General features: G+C 43.3%; 1 protein-coding gene across 4 annotated transcripts in view; it reads left to right on the top strand.

Annotated features, from left to right (window-relative positions):
• Positions 1–22,029, top strand: part of LOC126341697 (carboxypeptidase M) — a 532,258-nt gene that overhangs the window by 245,467 nt on the left and 264,762 nt on the right. The window contains exon 1 of one of the 4 annotated variants that reach the window (XM_050001794.1): positions 2,802–2,935. The exons of 2 other annotated variants lie outside the window; for them this stretch is intronic. The gene's annotated coding sequence lies outside the window, so the exon portion shown is untranslated. Of the gene's footprint in view, positions 1–2,801; positions 2,936–22,029 lie in introns of those variants that run through there. One more of the 4 variants, XM_050001796.1, reaches the window with a different exon arrangement.

Genomic DNA, 22,029 nt, shown 5'->3' with positions numbered 1-22,029 from the left:
CCTCTTAGGCTGTAATTTGTGTAAATTTCTCATTGTTTCACAACTATTTCGGATTTTTTGAACAATTATCCAATGGTTAGCTGTACATAAAAATAGTACGTTACCTTAACGAAATGATAACACGATGGTGCGAAAGGACAGCCGCCTAGAGAAAGGTGTCATACGCATAAAACTGACGGTGTATTCACATTATGTGATACGACGAAAACGGTTTGAATAAATAACAGGCTAAGTGAAAAAATACCGCATTCGTTCAGAGGCTGATCTTTCTTGTTGGTAGCTCAAATAATCTGAAGTTTGTTTCGTGTCGCATATGCCAAACAGAAATATCATCCTACTTGTTGTGACTGGGCGAAATTACTTTCGGCCAACGCAACTGTGGGTTCTGTAATTATTCTTGGAGAAGGCTTATCATGCAACAACGTATCAAATATTAGTTCACTTTAAAAAGATAAACGAATGAAAGATTTACTTAATTTCGTTTAACTTCTCTGCCACAGGATTGCTTCATAAGTCAGGAAGGCGTAGTCTTCCATAGCACCTCTCATACGTCGTTGTGGACTGTGGCGAGCCCTCTCTTATGTCTGTGATATTGATTCGCGTTTCAGAATTTGATGTGATCTCTGGGAGATACGACACTACTTTTCTTTTTAATACTACTTACAGCCGTACCCAGGGATCACTGATTCCGTCTTCTACAGTAACTAATTCAAAAAGTTAGGGCCTGTTTGTAACCAGGTGATATAAAATGTTACTATCATGACTCGAGGCCGTTTCCGAGGCAGGAGACGATATTACCCAGTATTAGTGTGATGACTCCTTGGGGGGGGGGGGGGGGAGGGATTTATGATTAATTTTTTGTCCTGTATGAGCAGATTACGACTTGTTTTACTACGAATGTACTGTGCTAACAAAGGGGTCGTCCGAACTTTCCCTCATCAATTTTAAATCATATTGACAGGGTGTGTAGGACATGACTAGGGCTTCTACGTTTGTAAACAGGAAGACGCAACTCTGCCCCGTTTCCGACAAAACCGAATTTAAAATTTCGGGCGTGATCATGTACTTTGTAAGGTCGCTAGTACTCAACTAGGCCGCACCCGAGTGAGTAAATCCTTTGTTTGACACGCGCCAGGTCTCTAGATCGGATCTCGCTGCCAATACTTTTTTTTCATCCAACAGGAATTCTAACAACAGATTTCTCATGACTGTAAAAATTACCAATATTTAATTATTAATTTACTATCTTCCTAATATTTAATATAAAAAAGGGGGAAAGTTTTTTTCTTCATGAGATCGTAAATTTAAAAAAATCATACACTAGGACTTTCAATGAGATCGGTATAGTCAGTTATTTACATTGTTGTACTTACATTGGTTGCAAGTGTAATATGTAACCCGTTGAGCACTGCACGAATCAGGATAGTGATCGTAGAAACACGGAATACGGTAATTATTTACGATATATAGCACGTATAGTGAACGACGAGTTTCTGCACTTGCATGGTTTTTTCATTGTGTCTAGAATGTAGACTGGTTTTCCGCGGGAAGTGTATAACTCCCCCACGAAGAAATATTAATAACTTGGCATTTTTCGACATTTTGATGATACCAATTATTTCGTAAATTTTATTGTGATTTCTCTGTTATTAGTTATGATTTAAAATTGAAATAATTACTGAGTAAAACAAATTTTCTTGTTTTCTAAATTTTATTAATTTTAAATATAATCAAAGTTTTCCATCAACGGATCACCTTTCTCAAGGCGCTTGGGAACGACTGGTCTTTTTCCAAAAAAACTTGGTTTACAATCATAAACTACTCTCGATCATCACACAATTTTACTGTGCCCCATGCATATCGAAGCATATCACCGTCTATTTGTGCAGATAACTGACAAAAAAAGTAAAAAGAAACAGAAATACCAATAGCGAGTTTCGATCCAGAGACCTGGCGGTTATGGCACTAAGCACGTACGGCCTCAGTTGACTCGGTTGCAGCCGGCCGATGTAGCCGAGCGGTTATAAGCGCTTCAGCCCGGAACCGCGCGACTGCTACGGTCGCAGATTCGAATCCTGCCTCGGGCATGGATGTGTGTGATGTCCTTAGGTTGCTTCAAATGGCTCTGAGCACTATGGGACTTAACTTCTAAGGTCATCAGTCCCCTAGAACTTAGAACTACTTAAACCTAAATAACCTAAGGACGTCACACACATCCGTGCGCGAGGCAGGATTCGAACCTGCGACCGTAGCGGTTGCGCGGTTCCAGACTGTAGCACCTAGAACCACTCGGCCACCCCGGCCGGCGATGTCCTTAGGTTACGTCGATTTAAGTAGTTCTAAGTTGTAGGGGACTGATCGTTATGTCCCTTAGTGCTCAGAGCCATTTGAACCATTTTTTGGCTCGGTTGCAGACTCCTTGAAGACTAGCGACCGTACGAAGCATATAAGTACGCCTAACATTTTCAGAAACTCGCGTTTGTCGAGAACAGTTGAGAGTTGCGTCTTTCTGTTAGCGTACATTGAAGTCCTGCCCTACAAATTATGTCAATATTCATGAAGTAGGTAAGGGGAAGCTCGTACGGTCCTCTTGTAAGTAACGTGAGGTCGTGCTGACGTTTTGCCCAATGTGAACACTCCTCTACTGACGATCCGTTGACGCCTACTGTAGATCGGACTATCATCCCGATGAAGCTCGTGAGGCGTCGCGTGCCGTTGCTTACCGCAAAAGTGGGGCGTCGCGGCGAGCTGCGGGCTGGTGGCTGGTGGAGGGGCGTCCAGCGCACCGCGATCAGCTGGCCTCCGCCGCAGGTACGCGTCCGCTCACTCAGTTGTCCGCCGGCCGCCGAGCAGTAGCGAGCCCGTCACGTCCGCTGCTGGTATCGCCGACACAGTGGGGAACGGCCTGCGCGCTGGAGAAACGTAACAGTCTCAGGTACGCCATCGGCGGTTGCGTCATCGCTCATTTTCCCGCACGGTATTTCCGTGAATGATAAAATTTTCCGAATCGTTATGCGGCGTCATATTCCTTTTCAAACTACTCCAATGCTTGGCGCTTCGATTCCACTGGTATACCGGAATATCTGAACACTTACATTTCCGTGGTCTAGTTAACGGTGTCGGGTGCTGCGAGCGTTGATGTTGGACGTGCTAGCTGCTTGGATTCCCACTTGACTGTGAAGTATTGTTGGTTAGGGTGAGACGTTTGTAACAGAGTTCGTCTACCGTCACTAGCTGAGATGCCCGCGGCACCTTTTCGTGAAGCGGACATCTCTAGGGTGTTGCGAATTTGACGGACGAGATGACCGGAGAGACCTGAATTGGCTACAGAGTCCTAAGCCTTCCTGCAACTACTGTATGCCCTGATATACGATTCTAAGGTGTAAAATATTACGATATTGCAGTGCCTGCTTTTGTATGAAGTTCCATCGGACATGCATGCCTCTCCGAAGAAACATTGCATCGTACTTCGCACAAAAGTAGGCACTGCAATATCGTTTTTTTCCGCCGATACCAGACTAGCGACTTACGATTAAATGTCTTCCCTGTACGGGAGTTACAGTAAGTGTACGAGCACTGGTTAATGACACACGAGCGACGACATATGGAAGATCGGCACTGATCGAAATACCGGGTGATCAACGCAATTTGAAAACTGAATAAATCACGGAATAATGTAGATAGAGACGACCAAATTGTCACACATGATTGGAATGACATGGGGTTTTATTAGAACCAAAAAAACACAAAAGTTAAAAAAAATGTCCGACAGATGGCGCTTCATCTGATCAGAATAGCAATAATTAGCATAACAAAAAATGTTCAAATGTATGTGAAATCTTATGGGATTTAACTGCTAAGGCCATCAGTCCCTAAGCTTACACACTACTTAACCTAAATTATCCTAAGGACAAACGCCCATGCCCAAGGGAGGACTCGAACCTCCGCCGGGACCAGCTGCACAGCAATTAGCATAACAAAGTAAGACAAAGCAAAGATGATGTTCTTTACAGGAAATTCTCAATATGTCCACCATCATTCCTCAACAATAGCTGTAGTCGAGGAATAATGTTGTGAACAACACTGTAAAGCATATCCGGAGTTATGGTGCAGCATTGGCGCCGGATGTTGTCTTTCCGCATCCCTAGAGATGTCGATCGATACACTTGCGACTTCAGGTAACCCCAAAGCCAATAATCGCACGGACTGAGGTCTGGGCACCTGGGAGGCCAAGCATGACGAAAGTGGCGGCTGAGCACACGATCATCACCAAACGACGCGAGCAAGAGATCTTTCAAGCGTCTAGCAATATGGGGTGGATTTTTTTGTTCTAATAAAACCCCATGTCATTCCAAGCATGTGTGTCAAATTTTACCTCTCTGTCTACATTATTCCATGGTTTATTAAGTTTTCAAATTTATACTGACTTTTTGATCACCCGGTAGTTAAGGCGACTGCTCGCGACAAGCACGGAGTGATGTGGCGCAGTGGTTAGCACACGGGACTCGCACTCGGGAGCACAACGGTTCAAACCCTCGTGCGGCCATCCTGATTTAGGTTTTCCGTGATTTTCCTAAATTGCTTCTGGAAAATGCCGTTATGGTTCCTTTGAAAGGGCACGGCCGATTTCCTTCCACATCCTTCCCTGCTCCGCACTTGTTCTGCGTCTCTTATGACCTCCTTGTCGACGGTACGGTAAAAACTAATCTCCTCTTCCTAGCGACAAGCGGGAAATGCAGGTTCGAATCCCGGTCTGGCACAAAACTTTACTGCCGTCATTAAATTCTACAGGTGGAAGATGTCCGCATTCCCAACTGCGAATACATTTACTGTATTAAATTTTATTTGCTATTTAGTCTGATACTTTCTAAACTAGTACAGCATTACTAACACAAGTACTGTCTCAGTGTCTATACATTTTCACAGCCCATAAGCTAAGCGACAGTAAATCATGTCTATACAGGGTCCTGAAGTACTAACAACCCGCTTTTCACGGTGTACAACATCAAATTTGAAAATTGTGAACGAGAAATCACAATCATTGACCTACTAAACAACTACTTGAAACTTCTTTATTAAGGTTATTCCGGCGAAATCTAACAGTAGGTTCTCGTGGACAATTCCTTTGCTAACAATTCAATTGACAAGATTTCAGTAAGACTAGGTTTAAGTAGTTCCTTCTGAAAATCCCCTGAAAGGCTTTTACGCATTGTTCAAATACTGCTCTTATCACTAACTTCAATGTCTATAGAGAGATTTGCATTGGAAGTTCTTGAATTACTCTTTTAATGGCAGTTACTGGAAATATATAATTTAGAACATGAGCGTGATTCTTTTTTCTTCGGGTGTATGTCTTCCTTAACGTGTCAGCTTGTCGCTGAAGTACAGTGTCATTTTTATCATTAAGTATTTGCTAAGCGTTCCTAGCCGTTCCTATTTTTTGAAAATGGTACCGTCTATGTAATACACAGTGCTGAAAAATATTTCTTTCATCTATGTTTTATTCAGGTTCTTTGTCTGAAAGGGGGAGAGATATATCACGGTAAACTGGATTTAGGTCACAGAGCCAGACTATATGTAAGACGCAGAATTCCTTTCCCTTTATAGTGACTTGTACTATACTGTTCGTTAGGCGATAAAATATGTTTCTTTGCATGTAGTAAAATACCTTACTGCAATATAAGCTTTTCTATAGGTGTCGAAGCAGCAATGTCTCTTTGGGAGACCAAACCATTGCATTAAATCCGTACTTTCTGTAGAGCACGAATGAACTGCTTTTAAATATAAGTCAGTAACTTAATGTGCACGGCGTTGGGTGCCATATTCCACCCAAAATTATCAATTTCTCCTTTCAAATCACGGACGCGGCGGATTGAATCTGTAACATGAATCAGAACGGCTAGAGTGTGGATGACACTGTCCATACAATTCCAAGGAAAGTACGATAAATACATTGTCAGATGAGACAGCAGCCCTAAATTGTCCAAAACTTCTGCTAGTTGATAAGATCTAGGAGAGAGAAGTTAGCCTTCTTTCACGCATTAAGTAAACTTTATTCAGAAAACACCAACAGGACATTTAGGAGGAGAACTCTTGCTACAGTAGCTGATGCTGCAGGACTTGCTAACATATTTCCATGCTCACCCCTTGCTCTTAGAGAAGGATTCAGCTGATAAAAGATTCACGATGCCATCATTGTTGAGAACAATAATGTCTGCTAATTGCTGTCTGAACGCAGCATTGTCCTCCCACATGTGAAATGTTAATTTACTCGACGAATACAGCACAATTGAAGCGGAATTTTCTAAAAGTCGAATCCAGCACAAATTTTTTGGAGGGCGTTGGAGAGTTACATTGTCCTGCTACATCGAAATCGATCGCCTTCTATAAAGGGAAGTCAAGTGAAAACGAGACACATGGAAAAAAGTAAACTCTTTATTATTTCAAAAGTAGACGCCATTACTGTTAATACATTTTTCCATTGTGGGACAACACCGTCAGCGGCTTCATGGAGAAAAAAATCTGTTGCCTAGGAACCAAGGAGTGTACCTCTTCGTCCGAAACTAATCGACGGCCCTGAATGTCTTCCTTTCCAAAAGTACGGAAATCGTAAGGGATGAGATCGGGCTGTATGCAGGACATGTAAGGACTTGCCTCCTAAACTTCTGCAGCTCTCTCGAAACATTCTTGAACGGCCTCATACGTTGTCAAGATTGTTTCGACTACGCTACGGAAGATTCGCTGGGAAACCCTGACGCATCCTCCATACAGTCTCTATCTCTCCCCGTTACTTATTTGTGCAGCCCTGAAGAAAGGTTTCGGACGAAGAGGAGCACGCCTGGTTACATTCATGGTTCCGTAGGCAAGAGCGAACACTATTCTCCATGAAGCCATTGACTACTACGTCTCACAGAGAGGTAAATATGTTAACAGTTACGGCGATTACTTCTGAAATAATAATGGACTCCTCCCTATACAATGGCGCAACGAGCCCTTCTGTGGTCTGTGTTTAATTTTGAAAAGTCATGAGAAGCAACTCATTACATTAAGATGTCAACTACACCATTGCTCTGAGCCACCTTAGTTTCCGTGATGCCTCCAATGTTCCGTCACCGTTAGGTAGGATGAAAACTGTTAGCATGATATTCGATAAGCGTTACATCAAATTCCACTGGACAATGCGTCTGCCAATGTAGAGCGTTCTTTATGTGCTGTCAACAATTCACCGACGAAATCTCAAGTTTTCGATTTCTGAGATACGTAAGACAGCGTTCAGTAAAATTTGCCGGTCGGAATAGGGAGAGGAGTCGTTGCAGTGAGTTTCAGGAGCTGAGGGAGGGTTCCGTGACGACCGTTAGCTTCCGATTTTTCTGGGTCTTTCTCCGGTGAGTAAGCACTCGCGGGAGAAAAGCGGCGAGCTGAGGCCTAAGTGTGTCGCCGCCTGGCTGCGGCCTTTCTAGACGGGTCGGACGGGCCACCGCCCGCGCGGGCCCGGGTGTGTCCACGGGGCAACTGCACCGCCGCCGCCGCCAGCTGTAGCCTGTACTCACCAGTTCAGTACCTACGCCAGACAATGTCACTGGCTCACCTTTTTCCGTGACTGTTCGAAGGCTGCCTACTTAACAGGTGCTTCAAGTTAGCAGTCTAGTTTGACGCTGTTCCCCGTGTCTTACTACTTCATGTCGCAGCATCTACACTCATGCTCATAAATTAAGGATAATTGCAGAATGTGGTGCCACACAACGCGACACTACACAAAACTCGCGCTAATAGCATAGGCACATAGGGAAAACACAGTATTGGTGATAAGTTGAGAAAACCGTACCGAAATACATGTGCTACAAAACGCCACTGTTTCCTGTGCGTGTACCCCGACATCATTATGGGATATGATCACCATGTACACGTACACAGGCAGCACACTGGGTTGGCATACTCTGGATCAGATGGTCGAGCAGCTGCTGGGGTGTAGCCTCCCATTCTTGCAACAGTGCCTGTCGGAGCTCTTGAAGTGTCCTAGGGGTTTGAGGACGTGCAGCGATACGTCGACCGAGAACATCCCAGACTTGCTCGATGGGGTTTAGGTCTGGAGAACAGGCAGGCCACGCCATTCGCCTGGTATCTGCTGTTTCAAGGTATTCCTTCACGATGGCAGCTCGGTGGGGCCGTGCGTTATCATCCATCAGGAGGACGGTGGGGCCCACTCCACCCCTGAAAACGCGGACATACTGGTTCAAAATTACGTCCCGCTACACCTGACCTGTTATAGTTCCACTGTCAAAGACATGCAGGGGAGTACGTGCACCAATCATAATTCCGCATCACACCATGAAACCAAGACCTCCACAGAGGTCTCTTTCAAGGACATTAAGCTGTTGGTATCTGGTTCCTGGTTCACGCCAGATGAAAACCAGGCAAGAATCATTGTTCGGACAATACCTGGACTCGTCCGTGAACATAACCTGTTCCAATGACCATGTACTGTGTTCTTCACACCAGATCTTACGGGCTCTCCTATGACCAGAGCTCAGTGGAATGCACCTTGCAGGTCTCCGGGCGAATAAAGCATGTCTGTTCAGTCGTTTGTAGACTGAGTGTCTGGAGACAACTATTCCAGTGGTTGCGGTAAGATCCCGAGCAAGGCCACCTGTAGTACTCCGTGGCCGTCTGCGGGCACTGATGGTGAGATATCGGTCTTCTTGTGGTGTTGTACACTGTGGACGTCCCGTACTGTAGCACCTGGACACGTTCTCTGTCTGCTGGAATCGTTGCCATAATCTTGAGATCACACTTCGTGGCACACGGAGCGCCCGTGCTACAACCTGCTGTGTTTGACCAGCCTTCAGTCTCCCTTGTATTCTACCCCTCATAAAGTCATCAATATGTGTTATTTGAGCCATTTTCAACACACAGTCACCATTAGCACGTCTGGAAACGTCTGCCCACTGATTCACTGCACCGTACTCTGACATGCACCAACACACCTCTGCGTATGTGGACAGCTGCCAGCGCCACCGTGCGACGACCGCAGGTCAGATGCACCGCATGGTCATACATCGAGGTGATTTAAACCGCAAACCGCCCACCAGAGCGTTGTTTCACCATGTATCAGCATTATCCTTAATTTTTGAGCACGAGTGTTTATATACCTGAACTACTTCATTGAGTCAAAACATTCGAACCTATAATGGGAAGCATTTGCAATTTTGGGGAGTGATAATACACGATTTGGAGATTACATACATAGGTACAAATCCCTCACATCAAGTCTTGGAAGTGTCCTCCACCGGCATCGATGCACAACTGTACTCGTTCATCATATTCCGAGGCGATGTGAAGTGTATCCTCGCCAATTTTGCTTGTTTCGTGTGTAATGGCCTCGCGGACTTCTGCAGCTGTCCCTGTTCTGTTCTTGTTTACTCGGCTTTTAAGATACTCCCGCAAGAAAAAACCCGGAGGTGTTAGGTCAGGTGATCGGGGAGCCACATTTTTTTGTTTTTTTTTGTTTTGAGATTATTAGGTCACCAAACAAACTGGTTACAAGTTTCAGGGAAGCGTTAAACGTGTTTCACGTTGCACCAAGTTGCTGGAAATAACCTGGAAGTTCCACGTCATCCAGCTGCTCCGCAAGTCTACTGAAGATGCCCGTATAAACCGTAGTGTCTACCGTCATATCACAGAAAATTGGACTAACAATTACAGAAGGTCACACCGCGCACCACACTCATCTCTTTCAAGCATGAAATGGTGTTTCGGGGATGATATGGGGGCATACACCAGCACAGTGTCTACTGTTTTGTGTTTTGATGTAAACTGAAAGATGCAACGACGCCTCATCCATATACCAAGTTATGGAGACAAGTGCGGACGTTGAATAAGAAACCCGTGTAAGCATCGATGGTAACGAATTTTTTTATCACACATTGTTTCTTGCACTGCTAGAATCATGTGCACTCTGGTCGCAATGCAGATTTCTTCGCCGCTCTCTGACATGGACCATATGAAATGCATGTATTCTAGCTCAATTGACCCAACGATTTCCTTGGAGAGTTCTTTAAGTGTTTTCTAACATTATCAGGAATCTCTGCACTCACTGATGGACTGTGTTTCCCACCGTCACCGTTTAGTACACCAGTTGTCTCTTGTTTCCTTACAGTCCACAAAATCGTTTCCATTGTTAGAAATCGCGCGCATTGAATTCTCTCCGAAATGCCCGTTGTGTTGAAACCAATGAGCCGGCCTTCCGATATCATTTCACAATAACAACACTCTCTCTAAGCTGTTCTGCATGTTTCTGCCCAGATAAAGAATGCGAACGAATCATTTATTTCCTTGTTCCACTCACAGACTTGCAAAACCGCGACGTACAAGACTACCTTACCAGCACGAGCCGAGTAAGCGTATTATTTATACCGGACAAAGGACCTCATGAACAGAAGCAACAATCAGCTTGCTGACAACGGGCGGTACTTTAATTCTCCCAGAACTAGTGATATCATTATAACTATTTTCCCGTTTCTGCGAGCTCTGGGAGGGAAATTATGCCCCACTGAAGTAGTTCAGATTTATATGGATTGCCTCCTACCTTCTTAGTGTGAGAATCTTCCATGAAGTTGTCTCTTCCCCCACTCTTAATTTCGATACTAATTGAAGCATCGCGTTGAATAAACATTCGTGCACTGTCCTATCGGCAAGAAAAGAAGCCAACAAAGCAAATGGCTACAGCGGCATATTCGGCCCCCTGTTCCGCTTTAAACTGGTGAGCCGGTCTGTCAAAGAAACATTCGGCAACTGCTCAGTGCTTGATAATGGCTAGTCACATAAACTTAATTTCAAGTTTTCCGGCATTGGCATTCAGTCCTTGGTTCATAATACAGGGCGTTTCATGTCTCAGGATAACTGCTGCATCCCTCGTAAGCACCGATCGCCGCATAAGCTCGGACCTAGTGCGCGGACTATGCGGTAGCCAGTGTATCAGTGGCTTTGAGGGATGGAGGAAGGGGGGGGGGGGGGGAGAAAGAAGTCCCTGAAAATCGTTGCACCTTTCTCGCACTAAAACATCTTTTAATACTCTGGTAAATCCATTGGTTGTGTGGACTCTTTTGTCTTGTATGAAAGAAACGTAGTCTTTCCCTTTAGTTGATGGATACCTGAAAAAATGATTTGCAGTATACATATCACATATCTTGTATCATATGGCATATCTTGTTTATACATATCTTGTCGTGGCTGATAATTTTCGGAACTCCAATGTCGATTGTTGTTCTAGTTCGCCGACCGGGGTGGCCGAGCGGTTCTAAATGCCTTAACTATTTTCCCAGACTTCTTTTCAAAGCCGCTCCTATCTTGCCTAGGTGCTCGGGTAAAACTGATACGCCACCTGCCACACGTTCCAAGAGACAGGCATTGTATGCACGACCAGTGTGCCTACGACGGAACTAGTTCTTCTATAACACCACAAAGACTTAAGTGTCGTACGTGAAGCATAATATACTTAAACGCGATATTATTTTGCTACATATCTATCTGATTAGAATTAATTTCTGTTTTCCAAAGAGCTGACCTTTCACTGTCTTAGCTTATTAGTGGAGTGTTTCTTTTTTTTTTCTTAATGTATTTCGATTCCTCCCCAGAGGTGGGGGGGGGGGGGGGGGGGGAGAGAGAGCAGCGTAATACGACGCTCTGCAGCCTACAAAAAAACGGCTCTGAGCACTATGCGACTTAACTTCTCAGGTCATCAGTCGCCTAGAACTTAGAACTAATTAAACATCACACACATCCATGCCCGAGGCAGGATTCGAACCTGCGACCGTAGCGGTCGCTCGGTTCCAGACTGTAGCGCCCAGAACCGCACGCCCACTCCAGCCGGCTAGATAAAGTTAAAAAAAATTAGGACATATAACAATAAACAGAAGTGATAAAACGGCGACCGTTAAAAATTAGTACATGACGAAAAAGTTGTGAAGAAAACATAAAAAACAAAGAGGTCAGTGATGCTGATTATGAGCAAATAGACAGGCACAATTAAAAAAAACACAGCGACAATCTGGTATCTGTTCACAGCACTTTAAAAAGGGGACGCACGACACTGAACACTCACGCAAAACACTGCACTACAGATTGCAAAGGCACTTGAGTATGGGGGGGGGGGGGGTGGAGGAGGACCCGGACAGATGAGGGGGGAAAAAGAAAAGGGGGGAGCCAATGGAGGGAGAGGGCACAGAAAAAAGGGGGGGCAGGCCGGATGCGAGAAAGGACTGGGGAAGACAGTGGAGGGGAAAGAAAATGGACTCGGGGGGGGGGGGGGGGGAGAATGGAGTCAAGGAGTGGTTGGGTGGAAAAAAAACACAATGGAAGGGGAGGAGAGAAGGAGCCTGCGAAAAGGACAGAGGGAGGGGGAGGTGAGGATCATAGTTGATAGGAGGGATAAATGGAGGGAGAGAGGGCATCATCCAGGAGGGGGAGTTGATGGTAGCCACCTCGGGCAAGGAGATGAAAGATGTAGAGGTGGAGGGTAGGGGGGAAACAATAGTGAAGGTGCGGCAGTGGACGGGGGTTGAGAACAGAGGAGCAACCACGGGATGAGGGGGATCAAGTCGGCGGGAGGTGTAGAGGTCATGGACATCTTCGAGGAAAAGGAGCAGATGGGGGAAAGGAATCAGGTCATAGAGGATCCATGTGGGGTATGGGAGGTGTATACGGAAGGTGAGGCAGAGTGCATGTCACTCGAGGATTTGGAGGGACTTATAGAATTTGGAGGGGAGGGGGGCACTAGTGGAGTGTTTCCAATCAGCCATGACATAGGTAGCTAACCAATACCTGTGGTGAGAACAATCTAGGGAACAATTCCTGCCCGAAACGGTGAAAAACTGGTACTGTACCTCCTGGTTTCCATATCTTTCTGAGAAGTAAGAAATAATAAATGAATTTCTTAAATAAGAAAAGTTTGGACCGATTATTTATTCTTGTTGCAATGTGTACGATCCAGTCACATTAACGTGACCACCGACCTGCAAGTCACCGAAGTGGCGTCAACTGAAAAGGACTTGCAATACGATGACCAAACTCCCCACATGGGGCCTCCCGGCCAACAATGCCATATGCTCATTTCATTTCCAATGTGACCACCGCCTGTGTTCGACGTCAATGGCAATAACCACTCACAAACGGCAGGTGGCAGCAGTATCAGTAGAGGGTATATAAAGAGTGCCGGGGCGACGCGGAAAAGAGTGCAGTCGTTGTCGAAATGCGTGAACGGAGCGATTTATCTAACGTCCAGGAGGACATGAATATTGGCTTTTGGGCCGATGTTTGAAGTATTTCCGAAACAACTAAATCTGCCCGCATCTCGTGGTCGTGCGGTAGCGTTCTCGCTTCCCACGGCCGGGTTCGATTCCCGGCGGGGTCAGGGATTTTCTCTACCTCGTGATGGCTGGGTGTTGTGTGATGTCCTTAGGTTAGTTAGGTTTAAGTAGTTCTAAGTTCTAGGTGACTGATGACCATAGATGTTAAGTCCCATAGTGCTCAGAGCCATTTGAACAATTAAATCTGTAAACTTTTCGCGTGCCACTGTGGTTATAGTACCTGCGCATGGCAAAACTGTGCTATTCAAAATGGGTGCTGAAGCAACTCTAGTGCACCATGGGCCATAGATGACTAGAGTGAATAAGGACTGCACAGATGTGTATGGACGAATAGACACGCAGCTATTCAGCAACTGACTGCCCAAGTGAACCATGGGGCTACCAACAGTGTCTCTTCAACGAATGTTCAGCGAACGTTGATGAGCATGGGCCCCCACAGCTGAAGCCTGGTTCATCCAACCATGCTGTTCATCGCCGATGAGGGTTGAAATCTGCATGTCAGTACCGCTGAGTGGCGACAGGTGGAATTTGCAGATAAATCACGTTTTATGCTCCATTGGACAGATGGCCGTTGCCCTGTACAGCGTGAAACGTCTAGACAAACGCCCTGCAATAATCGTCAGAAAAGTCCAGACAGGAAGAGGGAGCATGTGATTTGGAGAATATTTTCGTCATTCTAGAAGGGTAATGGACCAACACTTATATGCATTTGCCTGTGGCGAACATGTCCATCCCTACATGCAGGTTGTTCCTCCTGAGCCCGATGGCATCTATCAGCAGAATAATGGAATGTGTCACACAGCTCGAGTGCATGGTTCAAAGAACACCTGGCTGAGTTTACAGTACTCCTCTGGCCAACAAACGTCCTGGATTTAGACTCAATCAAGTAGCTATATGACCAACTCGACCAGGATGTTCGCACCATGGATCGTCAACCGAGAAACCTTTCAGAACCTCGTTGACTTCCTTCCTGCACGACTCGCAGTGTTTCGCGCTGCAAAAAGTGTTTATTCAAGTTTTTGACAGGTTGTCACATTATTGTGAATGACAGTGTATATATAACGTGATTGGTGAAGTTCGTGGTTTAATAAAAACAAATTTACCATCTGCTACTATTAGCATAGGCTCTTTCTGATCCTTTCACTCAGTGCTCGACTTCAAGCATCCAGTTGTAAAATTGGGTTTAACCTTTGTACCAGATAGTCATGTTTATATTTAGTAATGTTTATTTTTTAGGTGTAGGCGCACACTATGGTTTTTCCTTGGATGAAAAACGTGGACCATTATTTTTACATATAATACTCACCATGCCATAACAATATAGCTCGCGATATAAATAAATAGAAACATAACATCAAATTGTGGAGGCAATTAATTTTCTAAAAACGTCACTATGATTCACACATCCGCATAGCAGTAGATGTAGGACGCATCTGTCACGACAAACAGTGCCGTGTGATGAACAGGTCAGCCGGCCGGAAACTCTTTCAAAGACGTTTCCGCTCCCATATGTTTGGCGGGCCCTTTCACGAAATTAATATGCACCTCTTAGTTCCTGCAACCTCGTTTGATCTGACCGGCGAGCTCTTTTGCTTCTATTTCTACTTTTGTTGCCAAACATCAGAATGTAGCGTACCAAGTAATTTGCATTGAGAAAGAGACTGTTTCCACAGTTCTGTAATAACTGGTAGAACTGTCCAACTACAAGCAAAGAATTTTAGGAAAAGTTTAATTATCAAGTGAGCTATATAAAAAACGAATGACCTGTTCATTTTTCATTTTAAAAAACCGGGCAGATAATATGAGATGTTTCTGGTCCTCCTATTTCTTCCTCATTCTTTCTTAAATTCCCTGTTACAGAAAGGGAGTAAGGAATGTGAGAACTCAGCGTTTGAGCTGCATCCCGGTCTTTAGAGATGGAGCGCTAGTTCTGCTGAAGAAAAATAAAAGGAAGGACCGTGCCGCAAGTTGTGGGAATATTCGAAACAAACTATACCGTATTTCACGTAAACATCTGTCCACATTTGTGTACTGTGGTAATTTACTATACAATGTCTTGTGAATCTTCCTACCTGATTGAATACTACCCATTACACCTCCTAAGCAAAGGGGCCGACATCCAAACAGCTATTAGTTTCAAAATGTATAATTACAAGTACTTTTCTTCTAGTTTTGACCGATACGATAAGTCATTTCTTCAAATACTCTGTATATTATTTTAACGACTGGTGAGAAAACATAGATAGTCTCTTCAAGATAAAGAAATTCTTTATTTTCGACGTTTTCCTGAAATAAAGCACTCATTTCATTCACATTTTAGTGCACCCGATTATTTATCCTGAAATGTTAACTATCTATATTCATAGTGTATTGCTAAGGTTGCGTAGCAAATTTTTGTCATGTTTAATGTAGAAAAATGTAAAATCAGTAATTAAGGTGGCGATATAATGTTTGTTCGCTCACCTATTGTACGTAAAAGCCATCCTCCCACGAGCAATCAGAACACTTGTTTCTTCCGTGGCTCACACAGTACTCTTCCAAGAACCGCGTAAATGTTGACTATGGAGTCAGCAGAGGGTTAAAAATCGTCCTTGAGCGGGATAAAGAGCTGTCAAGTATGTAAATGAATTAATTAATTAATGTAGATGTTGATAATGGAAGCACGAGGAGGAATTTGAATAACTGAGGCAGGTGATGTGCTACTTTAGAAAATACATTCGCTGAAGTCTACATTTTAGAGGTAAATGCAGAGATGAGCACTTTTTCGCCCAACATTTCTGTAATACGTTATCTTCATAAGCATCAGTAATTATTAATTTGTTTCTTGTACTTTACCCCTTGAATTTTGATGCTGACTTACATAATTGAAAGGCGATGTTTGTAACATAATCTGTTCAGACTATGTGACCTTTACAGCGATGTATCAATGATAAATAACTAATTTTAAATTAACGTTATTGAAAGTTTGTGGTCACCATGGGTACAAAACTTTTATATTTTGTAAATTTTCAGATTATACGTGACCTTGGCAGTACTGCCAAACAAATGCACTGTATTCTATATTTCCAAGTGCACAGATTAAGTCGTTTAAACATTTATGTTATTTGTAGACTTTGTTATTTGTAATACTTCACTCGCCGTATGATGCTATTCATATGAAGTTTATTGGATTACACATGGGGTAACTTTTTCGGAAAACGGTTTCATTCCCCCTGAAATAGTTTTGTGCATGATTCTAACTTTGTTGCTTATTTCCCGTGGACGCAACATCCGATTCTGCGGGATACAATAGTGAAGTAACATTAGTAATTGTGATGTTCCCGCGATTTCCTTGTATCTCGGTGATTAAAAGAAAGTAATTTCCTCTCGCTACACTTTGGCGATGTTCTCATGAATGTTTGCCATGTAACGAAACGACATTTATCACTCGCTCATTACGTTCATATCCTTTAAATAGAAAAAATATCTGGAAGAACTGTGGCAACTGAATAACTTGCATAGAATAGGATCGGTCATTCACTGCTTGACATATAACTAGAATGAAATAAAAAATTGATATTACTTCGCTAATTGGAAGGATTTTCATTCCAGTAAATTCGCTTATTTAGTACGATATACTTTATTCAGACTAGCGATAACGTTAACTGTAAGAGAAATTGTAGCGTCCACTGCTGTTCTTATTAAATGTCCACAACTGATGAAGAAAGGTGTCTTTTCTGTCATAAAGTCTTTGAAGCAAATAGCCGCGATCTAAGAAAGCGAGTTTATAACAGTGTGGTACAGAACGACCAGTCCGAACTGCAACTCAAGGAGTGAATGCTAGATTGAACGCATCTGTGTAATCCCGCCTGTCTCAGAAGGACCGTCGAACATGAACGTCGAGAATCATCCTTAGCCTTGCGAACTAAAGTACATGCAACACAAGCAGACCATACGCTCTGGTGATGCAGAGGTGACGAATCGAAGTTTGAATTTCACTGAGGAAGAACATAAACTGAATCAGACTCCTTGTTCTAGCTATCGGAAGCTGATAGCGAGACACAGACGCGTTAAAAATAGAGAATTGGAGTGATTACTATACGTGGCGAAACGAAAGGAATTATTCGAGAAATGCACGCGTCAGAAATATCCATAGGTGTTGCAGTGGATCGAGTAAAACTGCACCAACTCCGAAGCCAAGGCCTTCGTCGAGACCCTGGAGAGAAGAACAGGGGAAGCCAACCTACAACTTCTGCTTATGTCAGTTCGGGATGAGTGTGTTTGCTGACGAATTCGTGGTTCTAATGAAGAGCGTAGATGGTGGCCAGGCAGTAAACAATTTGGAGTGGATTGCGACACAAATGTGGACAAGACATAAACGCTACCCCACCCATGGAGTGAAAAACAACTGGGAGATGTCTACGCTCCACGATAAGCTTCCTATTAACAGCGCAGGTGTCCACCAGGAGCATCTGTAATCAAGTGGGGGGGGGGGGGGGGGGAGGAGAGCTGGGCACTTCGGACGCCCTCCAGTGTGTGGACACGCTGTACAGGTTGAGGGTGGGAATGCTAGGCGGACAAGACCAACATGCAGTAACGGAGTGCCTCGATCGTAGCAGAGTGTCTTCGTAGTTGGAGCAAACGGCAAGGCTCTGGCCACTTGCTGCGTTGATGTCTAATGGTTGAACCTTGAACTCAACAAAACTGTTTTTAAAAGTTAGTAACAAAGCCATCTCGGCCGAAAATGTTTGTAAACTGCATGTCTGAACGGACGCGGAAAATAAACAAGTCAAATCCATTATTAAAATTGAAATTCATAACTTGATCGTTATGATTTGAATACATTCAGCTAAATCTTCATTTCTCAGTTAGAAATTAATAATTGCTTATTAAGTTACTAATAATTACCCAAGTGATTTTCAGATAGTGGTGCGCCACAGCTAATAAATATTTGAAGAACATGATTTATCGCCGAAAGCTGAGAATAAAATTTATTTTTAATGATAAACCAGCTTCTGTCAGCAGATCCTCAGGTTCGTGTAAACCAACTGAAAGAAGAAATAAAGAGCACAAAAAACTTAAATTGAGTCAATCCTGTTAGCTGATGTAAATGTTGACGAAAATCCACATGTAATAAAATTTCATAAAGTCACACGAAGGCATCTGCAACATCATACAAAGTGTTATAAAATCATTGACGTCACATAGCACTGTCCATGATTTCGTCACTGGAGAAAGGGGTCTACACAAAGAATAATGTAACCAACTACGAATAGAACATATCATAAAACATACATCCATCGCATTTAGATATAGTTGCCTCGTGTCAAATAATAACCAAAATTACCTCGCACTCGTAAACTATGCCAGACGAAGCACTTATTCATGCCACATCAACAGTCAATATTAGCACTAGGAACGGAGACACTTTACATATTGCCGACTGGACTGCTGGTCACTGTTTACCAGTAGAACCATAGATGATCTAGACGTCTGCGTCCATCTTCTTTCCTCTTGGAGCAACTAAATATTTGCTCATTTACGACTTCTTGACTTATACAGAGTGTCCGGGGGAAATATACGATTCCAGTGAATATAGCCTATCTTAAAATACTTGCGCTAACGCACATTGTTGATGAAGCATGAATAAATGCTCTGTCTGCCACATTTTATGAATGACGATGTAAGTAATTTATATTACTAAGTGAGAACTGATAACCATGAACAAGTGCGATATAACTGTATTTTTATGGTACGCTTCGTTCATAGTTGATTAAATTATTCTGAGTGTGGCACTCTTATCTCCAATGACGGATTCATGATTTTATTATATAATGCCAGTGACTTTATAACATCTAATATGATGCTGTAAATGCCATATGGAGTGTGACATTTTATAAAGTGTGGGTTTTCGTTAAATTTACATCAATTAAAATGGTTGTGACAGGTTAATCTTTGAATGCTGTTTATATGTTCTTTCAGTAGGTATACAGGAATCTGACGATGGTCTGTGGACTGAAACTGGTCGTTAAATAAAGCAATATTATCAGCAGCTCTTGGCAGTAAATCATAACGGTGTTCTAATAATTATCTCTTCATTCATTGTTTTGTTTGAGGCACTGGGCAAATACCATTGTTGCCTCACTGTACTGTTCCAGATTTTCCATCATGTCATAAATTAATTCAGGAAAATTCAAAAATGGTCCCTTAAACACAGTTAGGTATTCTTCATTACAATATGACACAAACTGCAAAGAAATGGATGAGAATTGGTATCTCTTCATTAGAAAATGTTCGTTTTGATAAGGATTTCAACGTTTTAGATAGAAGATACTGTAAAATACGAGCAAAATGAAGAGTTGTACTGATAACTTGAGATACGTGTGGGAAGAAATCTCTGTCATATGTTTATGCTATAGTACTATAGTGTGACAGTCTCTAGGTAACTTAATATAAACTGTATTGTGTAAGGGATCCGTGATACCACGAACATAGATGCTAGTATCCGACGCCCAGGTCGATAGTAGACAGAAGTCGATTGTCGAGTGAAGCAGTAGGCACTGAGACGAGTGTCGAGTGCAGAGTAGTACTGGAGAGTGTCGAGTGAAAAGGAGTGCGGGAAAGACGGGCAAGAATGGTGGTCGAATAAAATTCACCGGAGTATGACGAGTGAGCACGTCCCCCTGATCGTCGTGGGGTTGACCCTCACTAATACCGATTCGCGAGTGATATGAAACAGAAAGTGACAAGTGCCGAATTACGTGTTTCGCGTCAACCGCGTCGGCCAGCAACAACCATGGATTGCAGTGAGGATTCTTGGGAATGTTAACCATCAGTATTGCGTGTGACGAAATACCTAAAATCAGCAACCAATAACAGTTATAATCGTAATTAGATGTGTAAGGCGAAGGTAGCAACTGCCTCAGTATTTGTGTGTTAGTAGGAAATATATATTAGTCTGCACATCGCAACCTTTGTGGACCTTAATAATAGACAAACTTTCTATCATTTCCACTATTCAATCGCAGAACAGCCGCACTCTGTTGAAATACCCCCGAAACCAGCAGAAAAACCGATAGCCTTTCTTCCATTAAGCACACGGTCATATAATCATAATAATTAACTGTTTGACGGCTTCGGTAAATTACTCAAAACCCAATAAGGAATTAAACGGGGGTGTTTCAATGGCAGACTATGAAATGAAAATAACATAAAGAAAATATCATTATATAAAATAAACTTACTTACTGCGATTGAAATGAATTTCTAAATATTTACATTCCCACTGACACAGTCTTCTAGGGTTGCCATTTTTTTTAACGGTTTCATGCAGGTCTGACGCATCTACTCGTATCACTCATCTTGTAATTGTCTTAGCTCTTGCTGTATTAAGATGCTTACTGTTATCACATTGTTGCAGTACAGTCATATTTAAATCTCCTCATAAGATTTAATTTACTTTTTATTTGCATATTTGATATTCCACATTTTACATTTAGATAAAAAACGTAGTAACAGTTCATTTAAAATCCACGCATTCGAACTCCAGACATCTGCGTTCTGAGGCAGCGGCATTGATCAGAGACAACAGCCCCGACAACTCGTCACCTTCTGGAAGCGACAGTCCGTTCGCCTTCAAAGAGACCGAAAACCTTGCGGCGTAGCGATAATCAAAGAGACGTGCAGCCCTTATTCCTTGGTGAAGTTGATGTGAGTGTATTTTGACAAGAACTGTACGCAGAGACGCTGCTTCCAACTTACGAAGGCTCCGTGGGAGCTGTTATCGCCAAAGACAGGCATGAGGAAATAGGTGGCGTCGGCGACGTTGACCTCAGAGGCCGTGAGGCGTTGCCGGCTAGCTACCTGCAATCGCGGCCAGACTGCCGCGTCAGCGGCCTTGGCTGTCAGCGAACAGCAACCGCCTAGGCAGTTAGCTGGTTATACTTTCAAGCACGATTCCGGCTCATGTTTATCACAAATAGTTCCCACAGCGGCAGATGTTATGTCTTTGAGATCGCGTCAATTGTTTACACTCTCTGAACAACAGTTGTTAGGGGGGGTAGAGGACTAGATGTCCACTGAATTACCTTCTACTGTTATTTTCTTGAATTTTTTTGTAAAAAATGAACCAAGATACTTTATTCCATATTAAATGTTTTAAATTTAGACGGTATCAATTTTTTTCATATCTTTGTAATTAAAGTGAAACAGACAGCAATGTCAAGATTGAACTGTAAAGTACGATATGAGCTGTGTTATATTCCCTGTGACACCCACCACCATTTTCCTGTAATTAGCGTATCGTATGACAGTAAACTTTATTTTGATTTTCAGAACTGTTTACGACTAATGAATGCTTCGGTATCTCTAGATCTACAACTGCACTCTGCAAAAAATGGTTCAAATGGATCTGAGCACTAAGGTGCTTAACTTCTAAGGCCATCAGTCCCCTAGAACTTAGAACTACTTAAACCTAACTAACCTAAGGACATCACACACATCCATGACCGAGGCAGGATTCGAACCTGCGACTGTAGCGGTCGCGCGGTTCCAGACTGTAGCGCCTAGAACCGCTCGGCCACCCCGGCCGGCCTGCACTCTGCAAACGATTGTAAAGTTCAAGGCTCAACATGGTTCCGATTATACCTTCGTCAGCTACGCGCAATTCCTAGTGGATCTTTGATAA

The sequence above is a fragment of the Schistocerca gregaria genome, chromosome 1, assembly GCF_023897955.1.
Source record: "Schistocerca gregaria isolate iqSchGreg1 chromosome 1, iqSchGreg1.2, whole genome shotgun sequence".
NCBI lineage: Eukaryota > Metazoa > Arthropoda > Insecta > Orthoptera > Acrididae > Schistocerca > Schistocerca gregaria.
This window is presented reverse-complemented; position numbering and strand designations above follow the sequence as displayed.